At 39.1% G+C, this 19,080-nt stretch overlaps 1 protein-coding gene across 6 annotated transcripts in view; it reads left to right on the top strand.

Moving 5' to 3' along the window:
• PDE7A (phosphodiesterase 7A) overlaps positions 1–19,080 on the top strand; it is a 126,784-nt gene that overhangs the window by 66,093 nt on the left and 41,611 nt on the right. The window contains exon 4 of one of the 6 annotated variants that reach the window (XM_073998862.1): positions 11,764–11,829. The exons of the other annotated variants lie outside the window; for them this stretch is intronic. The gene's annotated coding sequence lies outside the window, so the exon portion shown is untranslated. The remainder of the gene's footprint in view (positions 1–11,763; positions 11,830–19,080) is intronic. 6 annotated transcript variants of the gene reach the window in all.

The following is a 19,080-nucleotide window of genomic DNA, read 5'->3' as shown; positions in this document are numbered from 1 at the left end:
GAAGATGTCAGTTTTTCTTCTTTCCTAAATTGATCTGTATAGGTTTAGTGAAATCACAATGAAAAATCCCAGCAGTTTTTTTTTCAATAAAATCAACGAGCTGATTTTAAAACTTATACGAAAGTTGAAAAAGGCAAGAATAGCCAAGACAGGAAGAAGAAGAACGAAATTATGGAATATACATCCATAGATATCAAACTTATTATAAACAGTAATAATCAAGTCAAGGTGATATTAATTCAAGGACTGACAAATAGAATAAAGGCATACTATAGAATCTAGAAATAACCTACACATATATGGATATTTGATTTGTGACAAGTGTGGTAATGCATTAGGTAGAAGATAAATAATGCAGTGGGTAGAAATAGCGATTTCACTAAATCAAGTGGATACCCATATAGGGAAAAAAAAATGAATCTTGGACCCTGTTCACACCATGCATTAAAAAAATCAAATTTTGATTGATTAACTTTGCCAGATTAGGCTGATAATTCAGGTAAGGTGAGGAATGCTAAATCAATAACATTGATTTAGCAATGTGGACATGTTGGTAGGGGAAGCCTGAAGTTAAAGTGAATTTAAGAGAGAACAGAAAGATGGGAATTAGATATAGCAAGTACAAACAACTCTTTTAGAGAGTTTTGCTGCAAAGAAAACGGAAGAGGCTGGGCATGGTGGCTCACGCCTGTAATCTAGCACTTTGAGAGGCCGAGGCGGGTGGATCACCTGAGGTCAGGAGTTTAAGACCAGCCTGGCCAACATGATGAAACCCCATTTCTACTAAAAATAGTAAAAATTAGCCAGGTGCAGTGGTGCGTGCCTGTAATCCCAGCCACTCGGGAGGCTGAGGCAGGAGAATCACTTGAACTCGGGAGGCGGAGGTTGCAGTTAGCCAAGATCACACCACTTCATTCCGGCCTGGGCTATAGAATAGCGAGACTTCATCTCAAAGAAAAGGGAAGAAATAAGAGAGGCAACTGACAGAGGAAGTGGGATCACTGAAACTAGAAATTAATAGCAAAGCTCGAGAACAAAAAGGCCTGGCCACCTGGAAATTTTCCAAATTCTGAAATAAGTACTTCTTGGGTCAAAGAGGTAGACTATAAAAAGATGATAATTAAAGATTATATAGGAAAAATCTATGAAATTCAGCTAATGCAGTGCTTACAGGAAAATTCATAGCCTTAAAAAATACTTACATTCATAAATAAGAAAGAATGAAATAAGTAAACTAAGTAGTCCAACTCAAGAAGTTAGAAAGATAATATCAAAATACACCTAAGAAAAGATAAAGTAGTTGTTAAAGATAAAAAACAGCGATCAATGAACTAGTAAACTGAAATAAAAGTAGAACTCTGTAACTAAAGTTGTTGTTTGCAATAAAACAGATAAATTGCTCACTAACTTAAAGACTGAATGGAGCTAACATGCATACTCAAAAAATAAGAGGGGAAAACACCACAGATAAAGAGAAAATAAAAGAATCGAAATGGACTCTTTTGCTTGACCCCAAAAATATATTTGAACACTTGTATGATCCAGAAAATTTTCTTAAAAATTGCAGTTTATTAGAACTGAATGTAGAAATCATAAATTAATCCAGCAGTACTCACAGTGCGGTCTGGGATCCTCAAGACCCTTTTGGGGGTCTGTGAGGTTAAAACTATTTTCATAGTAATACTAAGATGTTATTTGCCTTTTTTGCTTTTATTCTCTCTCAAGGATACAGTGGAATTTTCCAAGGCTGCATGATGTGTGATGTCTCAGTACATTCAGTGTATTAGCAGATACGAGAAACAGCTGGACATTTCTCCTTAAATTTTTCTCCATTTTGGAAGATATAGTTACTTTTAATAAAAATGTCATTTATGTTAACATGTTACGGCTTTATAGCAATAAATTTTTTTAAAAAAAAACAATATTTAGCTATTAAATGTCTTCAAATTTTGTTTTATATATTTTTAAATTAACTAAATATTTAAATATTAAAAATGTAATTTCTATGGTAAATATTTAATTTCTATGGTAAATATTGATAGCTATAACCCATATAAAGTTAGTTATTTGGGTTGTCAATAATTGTTAAGAATGTGAAAGAGTCCTGAAAACTAACATAATAGAGAAAGTTGCATAAGAGTTACCTCTCTAAAAGCCTGAGGGCCAGAGGATTTTACAGGCAAATTATTTAAGATCTTTAAAAGATTGATGATTAGTTTCAAAGCTCTCTAAACTTTCAGATTATAAAGAGGGAACCATTCAGAGTAAATTTATAAAGCAAATATAACTTTTTATAAGTATAATATTCTCACTATAAATGTCAGTACAAAAAAATTTTTTTTTTTTTTTTTGAGACAGAGTCTCACTCTGTCACCCTGGCTAGAGTGCAGTGGCACGATCTTGGCTCACTGCAAGCTCCGCCTCCTGGATTCACACCATTCTCCTGCCTCAGCCTCCTGAGTAGCTGGGACTACAGGTGCCCGCCACCACGCCTGGCTAGTTTTTTGTATTTTTAGTAGAGACGGGGTTTTACCGTATGGGCCAGGATGGTCTCGATCTCCTGACCTTGTGATCTGCCCACCTCGGCCTCCCAAAGTGCTGGGATTACAGACATGAGCCACCATGCCTGGCCTAAAAAGTCTTTTAAAAATATTAGCATAAGGATTTCCAACAGCATGAAAGAGTAATACTTCAGCCATAGTGGGGTTGTTTCAGAAAAGGAAGCAAGGATGATTCAATACATAGTTTTTCTGCAATAATGTAGCAGAAACTGGTAACATCGGTTGCTTCTAGGATGGAAACTGAGTGGCTTGAGGGGAAAGAAACTTAGTTGTAGACCTTTTGAATTTTGACTCATGTGAATGTATTGCTCATTGGAAAGTTTAAGTAAAAATATGTTTTGATGTTGCAATAAATAAGGATTGGCCATGGGTAAGGAAATCAGTAAAAGAGTTAAGTCTAAATATTTGTATTTATATAAAGAAAAGTATAATTGTATTTGGAGTCTGCAGCCTACCCCCTAACATTCACTGAATTTAGTGAAATAAGAGAATTTGAAAAATATAATTGTTAGAAGTTTTAAATAGGGGGCATAATGGGACGTTTTGGTGGGGGAGGGACATTAAAATGATTAGATTGTTAGAAGTATCTCTAATGAAATTAAAATAGGTTGTATACTATCTAAATCACTAGGAAACCAGGAGCAAATAAAATAAATCTAAAAGTCAAGAGAGGGAAGACCAAACATATCAATATTAGTAATAAAGATAAATGGGTTAAATGTTCCTTTTAAGAGATAAAGAAACTCAAATTGGATAATAAATGAAACCTAATGACAAAAAAAAGGTTCAAAATAATATGAAGCAGAACCATACTTGAGGTTTTGGTATCTATACTTATATCCTGATGCAGTGATGTGGAAGCTTTGTAGTATGGTATTTAGAACATTGGAGGCAGCTCAGTGTTAAGAGCAGCAGATTATCCTCTCGATCTCATCATGCTGTTCATAAAAGATGACAAATGTGTAAGACTGTAAGTTGTAATTGAAAATGAACTGTTGGTATAGAATTGGTCCTGTAGTTATTACAAAACAAGAATATGTCTCTTTAAGCCACCATGGTAATATAATTTAGAGGGGTTTTTTGAATAGAGAAAAATGTGTTATTCGTTACTGCTTATAATAGGTTCTGCTTATCACACAGCTTGGAATTCTTTTTGAAATTGTAATCTAGTGTGTTTTGTGAAATGTGATCTAATCAGAGAAATGAGCACATGCTCCTGCTATGACTAAAATCTATTAGTCATCTTCAGGCCTTCCCTTCTTCCACTGACTCCTCTGATTATCCTAAACATTAGCCTGAACATGTTCTCTGCAAGAGTTAGCTTACAAAACTTTTTCTTAATTTTTTTTTTTTTTTTTTTTTGAGATAGAGTCTCACTCTGTCACCCAGGCTGGAGTGCAGTGGCACAATCTCAGCTCACTGCAGCCTTTGCCTCCCAAGTTCAAGTGATTCTCCCATCTCAGCCTCCCAAGTAGCTGGGATTACAGGTGCGTGCCATGACACCTGGCTAATTTTTTTTTTTTTTTGTATTTTTAGTAGAGATAAGGTTTCACCATGTTGGCCAGGCTGGTCTTGAACTCCTGACCTCAAGTGATCTGCCCACCTCAGCCTCCCAAAGTGCTGGGATTACAGGCATGAGCCACCACACCCAGCCAGTTTAACCCTAGGCTTGAGTTTATGCACAGTAAAGTTGAGCTGCCTTGGACTTAATGACCAGGGGGATTATCCTTCTTTTCTTTCCAGCTATGAATCTTAAGATTTCTTCCTTGTGGGGTATTTATTTTCTCCCTTGCACTAGTTGAAGATATCAGGAGTTTATTTATGTGGAGGCAAAGTTGTTCTTTTTTGCCCCTCTTCTTCCCTGTGAAGTTCCTTGGATTAGGATACCTGTGATTTATGCCACAAACCCATTCACCTCCTATAATCTTGGACTTGGCAAAGGTACAAACACTAAAGCAACCTTGCAGGATCTGTTTAAACCTTCAGAGGTACTGAAGCTTTGAAAGACTACAATGTGCCCTTTACCTTGTATAGAATTAAAAATAAGAGTATTTTCCCTAATGATACAAAAATTTACACACGTGCCAAAATAAAAATAGTTTCTAGGTGTTCTGATTGCAAAATTCTGGATATGTGTATTCAATGCATTAAAGCTAGAATGTTCTCTGCTTACAGCTCCTCAACCCCCTTACTTTGTGTACCTCTTTACTTTTACCCTAAACTCACTGTTAATTTCCCTGTTGTAAAATTGTTGTCTCTTTCTGTTCTTTCATTGCTTAAATTCAGTCTCATTAAATCCTTTGGGTTTTTGTATGCTAACATAGCCTATTCTATTCATTTCTTTTCTGCCTCCTTATCTCTTGTTCTCTTTGAACCAGTCCTTTTTCACCACTGTCTGAGGCTGTTTTGCTATTCTCCTAACTAACCATTATCCCTACTTTAAGGATATTTCCTTCTTTCTTCTTCTTCTTTTTTTTTTTTTTTTTTTTTTTTTGAGACGAAGTCTTGATCAGTCGCCGAGGCTGGAGTGCAGTGACTCAATCTTGGCTCACTGCAGCCTCCATCTTCTGGGTTTAAGAGATTCTCCTACCTCAGCCTCCCAAGTAGCTGGGATTACAGGCACCTGCCATTACGCCTGGCTAATTTTTGTATTTTTAGTAGAGATGGTGTTTCACTCTGTTGGCCAGGCTAGTCTCGAACTCCTGACCTCATGTGATCTGCCTGCCTCAGCCTCCCAAAGTGCTGGGATTATGGGTATGAGCTACTGCACCCAGTCTAGATGACATATTTGTTAATTAATTGAAATTAGGCCAGTTCTGTGGTTATTTATAAAGAAACGAGAGAGTTCAAACTTTGGGAAGACATTTTGAAACTTACTTTTATATATGGTTACACAAGATAGAGGGATTTTGATGATTATGCATTCTTCTAGCCAAGAAGTGTTTCTCAAAGATCTGGTACAAATATGCTCTCATGGTTAGTTTGGCAGCTTTCTTGCAACGATTCTGATTTAATCAATAAATTCTATAATTTTTAAGTCATTTCTGAGATGGCTGTATCTTGCAGAGACTTTCTTAACAATTTTTTTGAAAAAAATATGTGCGTGTGTCTGTTACATTTTTTTGAGACTGAGTCTCGCTCTGTCACCCAGGCTGGAGTGCAGTGGCGCAATCGGCACACTGCAACCACTGACTCCCTGGTTCAAGCAATTCTCATGTCTCAGCCTCCCAAGTAGCTGGGATTACAGGTGCCTGCCACCACGCCTGGCTAATTTTTGTATTTTTAGTAGAAACAGGGTTTCACTGTGTTGGCCAGGCTGGTCTTGAACTCCGGACCTCAAGTGATCTGCCCACCTCAGCCTCCCAAAGTGCTGGGATTACAGGTATGAGCCACCTCGCCTGGCCGTGACTCTTACTTTTAGTGGGCTCTTCATAAAAAAACTCCTCAGATAGCATCTGTCACTAAAGAAGTTTTCTGATGCATTCTTGACCTTTTTGTATTATTATTGATTATATATTTTATTATCTATTATTGTAGCACAGAAGGTAATATTTATCATACATATTTACATAGTTTATGAGTTTGAGAAAGGGGTTTTTTTACATAAAGAAGTCATTGTTAATATTACTTTAGGATGACTAGAAACATTCTTGGAGTATTGTCTTGAAATAGTATTTTCTTCTCTAGGAAATGTTCTATTTTGTGATTAAAAGAGAATACAGATATCAGTAAGAATTTGTATTAGTCTGTTTTTACGCTGCTGATGAAGACATTCCGAGATTGGGCAGTCTACAAAAGAAGAGGTTTATTAGACTTATAGTTCCACCTGACTGGGGAGGCCTCACAATTATGGCCGAAGGTGAAAGGCACATCTCACATGGCAGCAGACAAGGCAAGAGAGCTTGTGCAGGGAAACTCCCCTTTTTAAAACAATCAGATCTCCTGAAACATATTCACTATCGTGAGAATTAGCACCCCCATGATTCAACTACTTCCTTCGAGGTCCCTCCCATGACACGAGGGAATATTGGATGTTACAATTCAAGATGAGATTTGGGTGGGGGCACAGCCAAACCATATCAGAATTATACTAGTGGCCTGTGTTAAGAGATTGGGAATATTTTAGCTCATTAAAGATACTGTTTAAATTTGTGGATGCTCACTGTGTAGGAAAAACCCTGAAACTGTGTTTTCCCTCTGCTCTTACACCACCACGGTTGTCATCAACACAGAAGACTTCTGTGAGCAAATGTGTGGAGGCGTTTCTCCCAACATACCAAGCAGTGGACACCAACTGGGTGTCCTCTAATTCAGTTCCAACACTATCTACCTGGAGGTCATGTCAGATCTCACAGGTTAAGGGCTCAGTTCCTAAACCTGCCTCCCAGCCCCCCAAACCTAGACACCAGTCACAAGTCCCAGCCTCTGGAACTTCTGATCGACCAGCTTCAGCTTGCAGTTCCCAGGACCCTCTTTTTGGGTTGGGTTAATTTGCTGGAGCAGCTCACAGAATTCAGGGAAACACTTATATTTACCAGTTTATTGTCAAGGATATTGCAAAGGATCCAGATGAAGAGATGTGTAGGGTGAGGTATGGGGGAAGGGGTGCGGAACTTCCACGCCTTCCCTGGGCCACCACCCTCCAAGAACCTCCACATGTTAAGCTATGTGGAAGCAACCAAAACCCAGTCCTCTTGGTTTTTTACGAAAGCTTTATGAGGTCAGCATTCCTTCCCCCATATTCCCCCAGGGTATGGGGCAAGACCCTCTCTGGGGAGATTCTTAAGACTCTCACAGTGAGAAAGGCCAGGAAAGACTGAAACAGGTGAAAGGAGGATAGGAGAAGATCGGAGAGATTGTTTCCTTAGCCTTAACACACCCAACATTTTAACAAAAGACTGAAACAAGGGATATAGGAGTTAGCCTCGGACTGTGGATGCAAACCAACATATACACCATAATACTACACTCCCATTAGTTAAAAACTTTGATTCAACCTGAAAGAAGGACTGTGGTTACGTATACAACAGAAAGCACAGTCTCTGGTCATGCAGTTGGAAACGTATCACAACTAATCTATAAACATTCATACTATGCTGGTCATTGATGATTTATTTATGTAACAAAAATCTAAGGTTCATGCTTCATGTTTAACCTCTTTGCCCTGTGTCTGTCCCACAAAGCTGTGCATGCAATCCTGTGTTGGTGTTGAGGGCTACAAGATTAGCCACAAATAAAGGAGCTAACTCTTTTAAGTGTATGATGCATTTAATATATACCTTTTTTAAAGAACAAGATTTGGTTGGATGTAGTGGTCCAAGTGTTGTTGTTTTGAATGGACAGAGTAATTTCTGACAAATATTTAAACTGAAAATGTTGGCATTAATACTTTTCCAAGAACCGTTGAGAAACTTCCTCAACTCTCATCCCATTTTAAAAAGATTCCTAATCCTCAGACCTGCCCTATATCTAAGTATTACACCCATTAAGTACAGATTTGTGGTCCTCCTGCATTTAATTACTGATTCTTGATACCCTTTCATTCAGCTAATGTTAACCTATTTGGTCTCCTGACTGATGCTGGGAAAATTTAAGTTTGAGGCACCTAATAACAATGAGCAATGGGTAGCCCCAACAAATTGGGAGGAAAAGATAATGGAGGAAGAGGAGAGAGGGGAAAATAGAGAGAGGGTGATGCATGGGAGAGAGGAAGAGACTGATGTCAGTGCTGGGCTGACTGTAGAGTGGTTTACACTGAAAGATGCCCAGAGCTTGTCTCTCTAACTTAGGCTCCATTGCTCCTAAGCATCATTTTTTACTGTGGCAGCCTCTCCTTACTAGGCTTTCTCAAGTTTCTGTTTTCACTCAGCTCCATAAAGATAACCAGGAGGCTCCTCGTTTAGGTTCCCTCTTTCGAATAAGTAACTTCAGTCGGCTAAAGTAAGAGTCTCAAATATTCCTGCAAAGATTTTCCTCTGTTCAATTAGCCATATACTTGGTCTCTTGAAATAAAATATTTTGAGTCCTAAATTAAGTGGACATGAAGTACATTCCATATTGATTTTTTTGTCAAAAATTCATCTTGGCTGGCATGGTGGCTCACACCTGTAATCCCAGCACTTTGGGAGGCCAAGGCGAGTGGATCACCTGAGGTAAGGCATTCGAGACCAGCCTGGCCAACATAGGCAAAACCCTGTCTCTACTAAAAATACAAAAATTAGCCGGGCATGGTGGCGGGCGCCTGTAATCCCAGCTATGCAGGAGGCTGAGGCAGGAGAATGGCGTGAACCCGAGGCGGAGGTTGCAGTAAGTCGAGATAGTGCCACTGCACTCCAGCCTGGGCGACAGCATGAGACTCCATCTCAAAAAAAAAAAAAGAAAAAAAAATTCATCTCTTGTCTGCTCTAAATTTGTCTCTAAACTTAACAAATCATGCTTTAGTTACACATTATTTTTAACTTATAAGAGATACTAGTATCTTTAAACATAAAATAATTATTATAATCCCATTCTGCATGCCCATTAGAATTTCTAGTCTGATGTGTTCTTTTGAAAGATTCTGGCATGATTATTAAATAGTAATGGAAGTTGTCAGCTTGACAGTTCTCTTCATGGAATTTGCCAAAGCTCATTGACGTCATCCAGACTGGAGGGCCTGGTGTCTCTGCCAACATCTGACAAGATGTAATACAAGGAATATGTTTCTTTACAGTGTTTCTCATGTCCACATAAATGCAGTTTTTTCCATTTTCTTTTTGCTCTTGGGACACAGTAATGTTCCAGTCCATGTAAGTATGTTTTGCCCATTATCTTGAGCTCTGTATTCATTTTAACAGTTTACTTCATCCCATGCTAGGGCAGCAGAGGGACCTTTCAGGATATTTACATTGTAGCCTATAAGCTCTTCACTTTACGCTTTTGGTTTTATTCATCTTTTTATTTCTGGTCTCTGGCAGCTTCTGGCTGATAGTAGAGACTGAGTATGTTTTTATTGCATTGGATTGACTATGGCTGTGTATCTCCTACAGTTAGATTTTACACGGGCCTGTTTGTAATTCTCTTCATATAATCTGTATTAACTGTTAACCAAGTTCAGGCTTGTTGCTTTCCTTCTGTTGAGTCATGTGTCTCCTTGTCTTTATTACAGTGACTGTATGAAAGCATACAGAATTTTCTCTAAATTTCCCTTAGTTCCTCATGTATATTTGATTTGGAGTTGTTTCCTGTTTTTCTGATAAGACTGTATTAGTTTCGTACTTAGTTGTATTATGACATGAAAGAACATGTTTCTTAAAAGCTCACATCGTACTGATTATATTGTCTTAGTTTATCTCAGTCTTTAGTATCTGGTAACTCCCATACAAGGGTAGATTCTGTTATATTTGGAAGCTTTTAGTGCTTTTCCCCTTTAGGTGTACAAATAGTTTGCTCAGCATTTCCCTCAGCCATGCAGTTTTCTTCATTATAGTATTTTTCTCTTATCTAACTTTCATACTGTACTACATGATCATTAGTTTCCTATTCACAAGCATACTTTTTTCCAACCATTATCTTTTTGGTCTGCGAAAGCAGCTATCCATCATTTGTAATTTAGTCTCTCATTCACACTCGAGTTTGCCAGCCTGTGCTTGTAGCTGTGGTATTGTAGACTAAGATCTTATTTGTCTGGTGTGTCTATTAAATTTTAGTTTCTTCCCAATCATTCATTTTTGTTGGAAGTCATATCAGGTTGTTTCAAAGCCCACATTTCTTTAATAGTTCATGGCGATATCCCAGGAAACAATAATCCCATGTCCCTTTTTCCTGTCTTTTCTATCACCCATGCTCCTTTGTCCTTTCTATTATAATTCCTTACAAAGTGGTGCTTGTAGAGATTAGCACTGCTGTACTGAATTGCATTAGGAAACAGAGGATTCTGCCCCATGTATGTGTAGTTTTTAAAAACTTTTACATAGTTTCCAGGTGATTCAGAAGTACCTACATTTAAGAACCACTAATCTTTGTTTCTTGTTTGCCCTAAAGTTGAAGGAACAGAATGTTCTGTCTCCTAAATATCTTCCCTAACTCAATAGCATAAATTAGGGAATTGACCGATATGTATTGGACCTTAATCTTAATACAGTTTAATGGTAGTTTAATTTACTTGTGCTTTGGCAAGTTGGTAAAATTGGAAATTCAGCTTAAGGCTTTATTTTGTATGATAAGTTTTGAAGGAACTGCATTAAGACTGTGTACTTTCTTTTTCGTCTTTCTTTCTCAGCTTACTTTAATAAGGGAATTAAGAATTTAATGACTGAGGAGCTATGCTATGTTCAGCATCTGAGTCTCAGCATAAGAGGGATCCAGCATATCTCATATCCCAGCTCTGAAGAGTAAAAATATGCCTAATCCATAACAATAAGAGTAATCAATCTTTTTTTTTTTTGAGATGGAGTTCACTCTTGTTGCCCAGGCTGTAGTGCAATGGCACGGTCTCAGCTTACCGCAATCGTCACCTCCTGGGTTCAAGTGATTCTCCTGCCTCAGCCTCCCAAGTAGCTGGGATTACAGAACTGCACCGCCACGCCTGGCTAATTTTGTATTTTTAGTACAGACAGGGTTTGTCCATGTTGGTCAGGCTGGTCTTGAACTCCCGACCTCAGGTGATCCGCCCGCCGCAGCCTCCCAAAGTGCTGGGATTACAGGCATGAGCCACCATACCTGGCTGAGTAACCTTTTTATAGGGTTTTATATCTCCCATATCCCCTATTTTATTAAATTTTTTCAAAGTGAACATTGAATTCTGCATAATCTAAAGATTAGATCAATGTTATATGTATAATAAATATTCCGTCCCTTAAACAATTCTTTTGGGAGGGAATATTGGTTATACATATAACATTGATCTAATTTTTAGGTTACAAGTAGCTAGTTTATTTCTTTGGTTCATACTGAAGTTGAAGCTGTATATTCATTTTATACACACACACGCGCGCGCACACATACACATATTGTTTTTATATAAATATAAAGAGATGAAGTCTCACTGTGTTGCCCAGGCTGGTCTCGAACTCCTGGACTCAAGCAATCCTCCCACCTCGGCCTCCCAAAGTGCTGGGATTATAGGTGTGAGCCACCATACCTGGCCTATACATTTGTATTATGGTAATGAGACTGTGTTCATATTTTGAAATATTTTAAATGTTTCCAATTATTTCTCTAGCACATTCGTTTTCAGGATGAAGTTATACTGTCATGAAAAATAAGTCTGGATTTGTTTAAAAAAAAGGTATGAAGTATTTAAAAATATTTGATATTCATAATTATGACCATGTCTATTAATTTTAAGGCTTTTTCTTTGCCAAAAATGTGCAAAGACATACTGCATATATTATCTCATTTAATCTTTATAACAGTCTTGTGGGGCCTATTTTACAGATGAAGAAACTGAGGATTAGAGACCTTAACTAACTTGTTTAATGTCACAAAACTAGTAAAAGTGGCAGAATTGGGATTCAAACTCAGATGCGACTGAATTCCTAGGCCCCTGTGTTCTCACGTACTTTGCTGCTGTGCCTCTCCGTGTCAGCACATGCCGCTCTACTAATGACCATTGCTGCAGACACCTAGCTAATTTTCCTCCATCCATTCGTTTACGCTAAATGTAAATTTTTTTCTAAGAAAATGTGTCCTGTAGATGTAGGATAAATGTAATTACCCGATGTTAACAATAGGCTTTTAGATACCTCTTGTTCTTTTTGAAGGAAATCAAGAGAAAGAAAGAGAAGGTTAGAATATAGAACGTCTTCAGGTTTGTTTTAACAGCAGCGCCATTCAACATGACCTTGCCCTAGATTAGAGTTAAAACCTTATAGGACTGAATTTAAAAAAAAAATTTAAACTATAATCTCCATGGGTAATTCATGATTGGTATCTACGTGATTGTTAAGGTGGCAGATACTGTGGCTGCAGGGCTCCCTCTCGTGGACTGTTAAAGCAAGTAGTGGTCGGGTCTCAAGAGCCAGAGGCTTTTCTGTTAAAGGCCTCTTTTGTGACATTGGTTGTAGGAAAACATAAGATTTGGGTGATAGAAAAGAATCTGTGGAAAAGTTAGGAGTAATACTGCTCCGGTTGTGTTGTTTCTCCAGTCCTCTTGTTTCCTTGACCTGGGGCTTGTATTTCCTGTCTACTTTCTAATATGAGGAAGGAAAAGCAAGAGAAAACCATGTCATTTACATTCGTCTGCTATCCCACTTTTTGTGATTTGGCTTAGAGAAGCTAAGAATGATTAACTGGAAGTAATATCTGTAGTCAGTAAGTCACAGTGTTCATTTAGTTTTGGTGGAGGCTGGTAGTTTGTTCATGGTCACATAGGGAGGTAATGTGATATTTTAGAAAAGAGCCAGCAAAGCCAACTGCTCTTTAATAGTAACTTGATTAATTCACTGAGCCCTGTTGGCTTTCTAAGCTGGATTGGAATGTAGGTAACCATGTAAACTAGCACAAGCCTGGGACTTAAAATAAATAGTACAGGCTTGATGGAAGCGGAGCGTTAATAAAGGCAAGTTTAATCTATTGTGTATTATGCTGTGAAATAAATAATTTGTCTCATGTTACGGAGTGAGCTCATGAGAATATTGGTAAGAGGGCCAGGCGCGGTGGCTCATGCCTATAATCCTAGCACTTTGGGAGGCCAAGGTGGGCGGATCACGAGGTCAGGAGTTCAAGAGCAGCCTGACCAACATGGTGAAACCCCATCTCTACTAAAACTACAAAATTAGCTGGGCGTGGTGGTGCATGCCTGTAATCCCAGCTGCTCGGGAGGCTGAGGCAGGAGAATTGCTTGAACCGGGACCTGGGAGGTGGAGGTTGTGATGAACTGAGATTGCACCACTGCACTCTAGCCTAGGCCACAGAGCGAGACTCCGTCTCAAAAAAAAAGAATATTGGTAAGAGGGTCAGATTTTGTGTAATAAAGCCAGAGGGTGAGCTTTTTAGTAATTGTTCAGATGAAAGTACCAGTTAAATTCTCATAGTCACTCTTGTTCCCAGTTCCTTATGTATCCTCTCTCCTGTATTCCTAAATGATGTTAATTATTCAGCTTGATATCCTTTCCTGTCTGTGGTGGCCTCTATTTGCTTTATTCACTCAGGTTTCGCCAACCCACTGACAGAACATCTGGGTGCAGCCTTCCCAGCACTACCCTTCTTCCTTTCCCCGTAATAGGAGTCTATAGGCTTTTCCAAAGTAAGAATTTTAAATGTAATTACTTTAGGAAAACAGTGTCTGTGTGATGAGAGGGGTATGGGGGCGGGGAGTAAACATGAAGAAACTAAAAATTTCCAACAGTCTTAAAGTGATCTCATTATGTTTTATCCTTGATTTATAGTTCCTGATCGCTTTTCTTAGATCATATTTTGGAAGCGATTCTAGGACAGTTCTGGAAATCTCTCTAATTTTCTTTTAGAACTTAGTCTCCAGTTTGGCAAGGGTTTTAGACACTACTGAAGTGCACTCCTCTTCCTTGTTCTACTTCTGAAGATTTATTCTAAGGGAATCTATTAGGTTGTGTACAAAAATTTAGTTATAAGGATCTTTATTGTAGAATTGTTTGTAAGCAAAATAAAAGTTTGAAACCGTTTTACAGCAAAAAGATTAAGTAAAGGATGATAATTTCATACATTAGACTAATACATGGCTAGTAAAAGTGATGTCACATATATTTATTGACATGAAAAGATAATAGATAAATTTTTGTTTTGTTTAGTTTTGTTTTGAGGAATCTCACTCTGTTGCCCAGGCTGGAGTACAGTGGCACGATCATGGCTCACTGCAACCTCTACTTCCCAGGTTCAAATGATTCTCCTGCTTCAACCTCCCAAGTAGCTGGTATTACAGGTGCCCACCACGACGCCCAGATAATTTTTGCATTTTTAGTACAGACGGAATTTCACCATATTAGCCAGGCTAGTCTCAAACTCCTGACCTCAAGTGATCCGCCTGCCTAGGGCTCCCAAAGTGCTAGGATTATAGGCATGAGCCACTGTGCCCAACTGATAAATTCTTATGTGAAAAAAATAGTGTTAACTTTCTTAGATGAAAGAAAAATTATATGTATATATATGTATAGAAAATAATTCTTAAAAAAAAAAAAAAATCTGGAGTACCAGGGTGTTAACAATGGTTGTTTCTAGACAGTTAAGCTCTCACGTGCAGCCTTTCCCCATTTTCAAACCTAGGCTGAGCAAAAGAGGGTTTGGGATGTCTCATCCCAGAAAGGACCTTTAGGAAAAACCCCCTTTAAAAGAAAGGGGTGAATGTTGTTCAAAATGACAGAGTAAGAACCTCCAGGGGTTTATCTCTCCACTGAAACAACTACCCAAGTAGAAAAAAATGACCAGAATCAACTATTTCAGCACTCTGGCACTGATTGGACACTTAGAGCCACCAAGAGAGTACTTGTTGCAGGGAGTGGCCACTGTGTTTTGGCAGGACAGCTTGGGTGAACCAGTAACCATCCCCCATTCCTCAGCCCTGTGGCCTGTGCAGATATGGCCCATATGCCTGCAGTATCTGGCTGAAGCTAGGGTGGGCAGTGGGGACCTTGGTGTTCTAGTCATTCTGGTGGATCCCTAAGGGACTGATGCAGATGTTTTCCCAAGATTTGGCCCTCTTGGCCTCAGGGGTTTCCCCCAGTGGCATCTTATCAGGAGATTTAAGGAGATAGTACTCTCCCGACCTCCTCACCCCCATTTTGGAGCCAGACACTTAAGGAAATCTGTGCCAGATCACTGGCTAACTGCAGAAATAATGGAACAGAAACTTCCGTGATTACATACAAGGAATAGAAAAAGGCAAACAGACAAGCAAAGGCAAAAATAATTTGGAAAAGACGTAAAATGCAAGCAAGTGCCTCCCTCAGGTCCATGGAATGAGTGGATCTGGGGGCACTGCAGCAGTGTAGAGATGGACTGAATCAAGACATGTTCCTTTTGCCCCCACTCAGACACATAATGACGGTAACAACAGTTCTGTTTCTCCTCAAGAGAGACAGAGGCTGCCTATGGCTATGGGACAGATTCCATGGTAGGAATGCCCTGAACATAGGTGGCAAGTGAGACTGATGCTGGTAGCCCTGGGGGGCTACACGCGGGATAGACCTGATTCTGGAGTGGGCTTTGCTTACCTGTGGAAGATGCAAATGCTTAAGAGTGCCATTAAAGAGCTAGAACAGAAGGTACCGCATGGATTTGGATGGCCAACTGTTGTCAGACCGAGGAACATACTGTACAGCCCATAATGGCCAGCACTGGGCAGACAGATAACCTCCTCAGAGTATAGTTTGAAAGATAAGTAGAACTGGCAATTGAAACACTGTCCATAAGAAAGGGAGATGAAAGCACGAAGGGCTGGCTTTCTCACCATCCTGAGTGTGTGCTCACATTCAGCATGAGTGGGACTAAAGGAGTGTCCCCACAAGATTTTTGTCTGTTTTTCTGGTTGATCTGGTGAAGAGGGTTTGGGGAGGATGCTGAAATGACTATGAATTATTGCCAAGGGAGAAGTACACTGGTATAACAACTATGGTTTTTGGTTTTTTTTTTTCTTCCCCAAATCACCTAAAAACATTTTTCCCCTTACCTGATACAGTAGTCCTAGGACTACAAGTGCTGGAAGCGAGGATTATTTCTAAGCAAGAAAATATAACTGTTTTTAAGCCTTATGCCAGAATTCCTGAGGGCCTGAGGGGGGTGGGTTGTGCCTTCACCCCATCTGGCAAAATTGGGGCTGAGAATGAACACACCTATTACTGCCTAGTGGTAAAAATGGTTCACTAGTTCAGAATCTTTGTAACCCTACCCTTTATGAATGGGAATGGACAGAGGGAAAGGCACTTGCTAGACTAGTATGAAAACCAGCAATCTGGACTAGCACAGAGACCAAACTTAATGCTCCTTCCAAATGTGGAAACGTTTGAGTAAAAATAAATGACAAGTGGAAAAAAGGGGGACTAATAACTGAGGGTAAATAAATGAATAAATGGGTTATAAATTGAGGGAAATCAAATATTACATTAAAGGTCTTGGAGTTCGCCATATGCGGTGGCTCATGCCTGTAATCCCAGCACTTTGGGAGGCCAAGGGGGTCGGATCATGAGGTCAGGAGATTGAGATCAGCCTGGCCAATATGGTGAAACCCCATCTCTACTAAAAATGCAGAAGTTAGCCGGGCGTGGTGACACGCGCCTGTGGTCCAGCTACTCGGGAGGCTGAGGCAGAAGAATCGCTTGGACCTGGGAAGCGGAGGTTGCAGTGAGCCCAGATTGTGCCACTGCATTTCAGCCTGGGCAACAGGGCAAGACTCAGTCTGAACAAAACAACAACAACAACAACAAAACAAAGTATTGGAACAAGAGATAACATTATCTCAGCTCAGCTATTCCAGGTGCCTGAAAGGATAATGCTGTATGTTTGCCAAACTACTGCTACTTTTGGAACCTGACAAGATCTAAAAAAAAGCCTACAAACCTGTGTGGCCTCACCCTGGGAGACAGTCATGCACTGTGATGGACTGGACTAGTTATTAATAATTGTATATATTCTTTTGATGTAAAGGATCTGTGTTTGAAAACCAGGGGATGGCCTGCAATATTATATATTTTTGCCCACAGTTCCTGGCTCATAACTTCCATAGCCCTTGTTACAGTCTTTTGTTGTAATGTTGAGTGTGTCAGGCCTCAGGAAATACAATTTCTCTGACCTTCTCCTGCCCTCCTTTCACCTGCCCCAAGGTAGGACTCTAATGTTTCCCCACTTTTCTGATTGTGGATCCTAAGACCTTCCCCAGAGAGAGTCTTGCCCTATACCTTGGGGGAAGGAATGCTGACTTTATGAAGCTTCCATAAAAACCCAAGAGCACTGCGTTCAGGGAGCTTCCACATAGCGGAACACCTGCAGGTTCCTGGAGAGTGGTGCGCCTAGGGAGGGCATGGAAGTTCTGCACCCCTTCCCCCGTACCTTGCCCTATACATCTCTTTATCTGTTTCCTCGAAATATCCTTTATCATAAGCCAGCAAAGTTTTAAAAATAAACAATCCTGGAGTAGTAAAATAATTAAGTTTCCAGAGCTTCCCCAGTGTAACACTTGGAATGTTCAGTTTCCAACAGAAAAATACAAAACATACGGGAAAATATAGCCCACAGAAAGAAAAGAATTTGATACAAACCACCCCGAAGGAAGCCCACACATTGGAATTACTAGTCAAAGATGTTAAATGAACTATCTTAAATGTTCACTGAACTGAAAGAAAACATCGACAAATAACTAAAAACAAATAAGGAAAACAATGTATGAGCAAAACAAGAATCTCAGTAAAGAGAAAGAAATTGTAAAAAGGAACCAAACAGAAATCCTAGAATTGAAAAGTAGAATAACTGAAAGGAAAAATCTGCTGTTGAAACCTTTGAGCAGGGAGAAGTATAAGGATCAGCAAACTTGAAGGGAAGACAATTCAAACTGTCCATTCTGAGGAGTAGAAAGAAAAAAAAAAGAGAAATGAACAGAGCCTGAGAGACTGGTGGCACCATCAAGTGTACCAATACGTGAATCACCGGAATCCCAGAAAGATAAAAGGGGCAGAAAAAAATATTTGAAGAAATAAACTTCCCAAATCTGATGAAGACATGAATATGCACATCCAAGAAGCTCAGTAAATTCCAATCAGGACAAACTCAGAAATCCACACTGAGACACACTATAGTCAAATTGTTGAAACCAAAAGAGTAAGAATTTTGAAATCAGCAAGAGAGAAGCAACGGTCTTGTACAAGGGATTCTCAATAAGATTAATCACTGATTTCTCATTAAGAACCTTGGAGGCCAGAAGGGAGTAAAATAACATATTGTCAACCTGAAAACAACAAAAACTGTCAACCACGAATTCTATATTTGGCAAAACTATTCTTGAAGAATGAAGGGGAGTTTAACTTATTTCCAGACAAAGAAAAGTTGGGGGGAGTTCATTACCAGTAGACCTGTCCTACAAAAAAATGGTAGATTCAGCACAGTGGCACATGCCTATAATCCTAGCTACTCAGGAAGCTAGGGAAAGATCTCTTGACCTTAGGAGTTCAAGGCCAGCCTAGGTGACATGGTGAGATCTCCATTTCAAAGAGAATAAGAAATGCTAAATGGAGTTCTTTATGATGACATAAAAGGGTATTAACAGTTACCCAAAGCCATAAGAGGAAATAAAGAACACTGGTAATGGTAACTACACAGGTAAATATGTAAACCAGTATTGTATTTTTGGTTTATAACATCTCTTTTACTTCCTATATGATTTAAAAGGCAAATACATATAACAATAATTATGTCTGTGGTAATGGGCACACACATATAAAGATGTAACTTGTGGCAATAACAATAGAAAGGGGGAGGATTGGAGATGCATAGGAGCAGTGTTTGTATACTATTGAAATTAAATTGGTATTATTCAAACTAGGTCTTTATAAGTTTAAGGTGTTAATTGTAATCCCCA

The sequence above is a fragment of the Macaca fascicularis genome, chromosome 8 (assembly GCF_037993035.2).
Source record: "Macaca fascicularis isolate 582-1 chromosome 8, T2T-MFA8v1.1".
NCBI classification, from domain to species: Eukaryota; Metazoa; Chordata; class Mammalia; order Primates; family Cercopithecidae; genus Macaca; species Macaca fascicularis.
Note: the sequence above shows the minus strand (reverse complement) of the source record. Positions and strands in the feature narration are given on the sequence as shown.